Source organism: Lolium rigidum, chromosome 1 (genome assembly GCF_022539505.1).
Source record: "Lolium rigidum isolate FL_2022 chromosome 1, APGP_CSIRO_Lrig_0.1, whole genome shotgun sequence".
Taxonomy (NCBI): Eukaryota; Viridiplantae; Streptophyta; class Magnoliopsida; order Poales; family Poaceae; genus Lolium; species Lolium rigidum.
In genome coordinates, this window is record NC_061508.1 from 361129102 (window position 1) to 361131331 (window position 2230).

The 2230-nt window shown below is 46.9% G+C and overlaps 1 long non-coding RNA gene across 1 annotated transcript; it reads right to left on the reverse strand.

The window, feature by feature from the left end:
• Positions 1–741: 741 nt before the first annotated feature.
• On the reverse strand, positions 742–1900 carry LOC124684729. Its single transcript, XR_006997135.1, has 2 exons — positions 1734–1900; positions 742–1518 (listed from the first exon to the last, which is right to left on the reverse strand). It is a non-coding gene; the product is annotated as an uncharacterized LOC124684729 (long non-coding RNA).
• Positions 1901–2230: the final 330 nt, after the last annotated feature.

Below are 2230 nucleotides of genomic sequence, written 5' to 3' on the forward strand. Positions count from 1 at the left end.
TGAGCCTTCGTGGCGCGGGGAATCCTTCGTGGGACCTCCACTCCTCCAAACGTGGCGTACCTTCTTGCAAAGGAAGGTAACACGAGAATACATCCTCGTCTCCGCATGCTATCGGTTATCTCTAACCGAACTCCTTACTTGTGATATAACTGCATGTGAGAGCCTTCGTGCTTGAGTTACTTGTATCCTCATATAGGTTGTTTCACCTAGTTTGCATTAGGCTCATCTTTATATTCCGCAAAGCCTAATATTGCAAAGAAAGAATTAAAATCTGTAGAAACCTATTCACCCACCCCCCCTCTAGGTTTACCATCTCTGAACTTTCATGCACAAGCCACTAGCTGGAGCTGGCATGGTCATCGAGGAGAGGATGTCGTCCCCTAGGATGAGCTCATCTATATCTATATGTACCCTTGTAAAAGGATCTAGATCGGGGTGATCTAAGGGCCTGATTGGTAGGTTGCAACACTTTCCTGCATCAGGTGAGATCTTTTTTCCAAATTCATGTTTAACTGGACCAAGTCCATATACCTAAATAGCAGTTTGTTTGGTTGCTAACAAATTTTTGAGCCAGTTTTTTTTTTTGCCTTGTTTTGGTTTCCAAATAAGCTGCAATGTGCTTGTCAACTACATAGTTTGGCTGATTGGTAATCTATGAGACGTAGTTCTGGTTACCACTTCTTCTAAGTGGTGACATTGCCCCTCATCAGTTTGAACTAAGAGGCGCCATAAGAGCGAATGAAACTAACAAGAAGTATTATTATAACGTCTTTCAGTTCTTACTACTTCCAAATAGCAGTTCAACACAACAAGTTAAGCCCTAGCTAATCACGAATGGTAGTTCAGGGCGCACAAAGAGTTCATGACACATAACTGGGAGTAGTTCATGTCACAACACACATGATGGCAATTCTTCTCTTCTTCTTCATATCCTGGTATGGCCTCTGTCAGCCCACATAGTGTCCGCCCACTGATGCCTCTTGTTTTTCCAGGCCACGTTATCGGTGGCAGCAACACCATGGCTAACGTCAACCTCGTCAGGTTGGACCTGATTCTTGTTCGGGAAGAAAGAATCAACATCTCAGCCTAAGATAAAGTTATGGAGAATGCAACAAGCTAGCACTAGCTTAACCTAGGTAGAGAAGGTGTGGAAATGCTTTTGTTCAAGGATCTTAAATCTGTTCTTCAGAGCTGCAAATGCCCTCTCAACGGTGACCCTGAGGCTAGAGTGACTGAGATTGAAGAGTTCTCTGGCATTCTTGGGATAGAACTTGCAGATAACTCATAATTGATGTGGTACCTTGTGGACCTGAAGGGTGGTAGAAAACCAGGGCGGCAAGCATAGTCGGCATCATCAAGGTAGAACTTACCCTCAGGGACCTTCAGGCCATCAGCTCTCTCCAAGTTGTCAGCCAGACATCATAGGATGATCCTTCTCACCCATCAAGCACACATGTGAACTTCATTTCGAAGTCCACAGCGGCAAGCACATTCTAGCTGGTGTAGCGCTTTCTCCCTCTGTAAGCAAGAGAGTGGATTCTTGGCACTTTCGCTGTGATATGAGTACCAGCAATGCCACCAACATAATCCTAACATAACATGAACAAATGTTAATGCATTTGCACTAGTAGGGATAATGCTATAGGAGAACAGTTACTAGTAGGGGGGCTAAATTTAAGAACGTGACTGCTATTATTAACAGCGCGCCGGAAAAGGGCATGCGACTAGTATACCTTCACTAACAATGTAGGGAAGAACTGCACACGCGAGCACTAAGTGGGCTCCAGCCAAACTGGTGGTCAGAAATTATCCACAGCGTGCAACGCCAGACACACGTGACTAGTACAGTTGTATCAGCCGTGTGTGTCACTGCCCACGCGCTGCGAAAATACTACGCCAGAGAGACGTGTGGGCGAGGTAAATAGTTGTTGCGCGGGTATATATGGACACGCGACTAATAACCCTGCACATACCCCACACCGCACGGCATTATCCTCTCACGTCTCTTCCCCACCATCCCCACTTATATCTCACAGTCCTCGTCTCTTCCCCACCGCACACTCCTCGTCTTTCCTTATCTCTCACTTATCTCCTGCCTCTAGCCGGCTGTCCGGCGATGGCGCCACCTCCATCAGCGAGCACAACGGTACCAGGCGGGGATGGCTGCTGCGGCGTGGAAGCAGCTTCCTTGTGACGGTAAAGCACACGTCCGTTGGGAACCCCAAGAGGA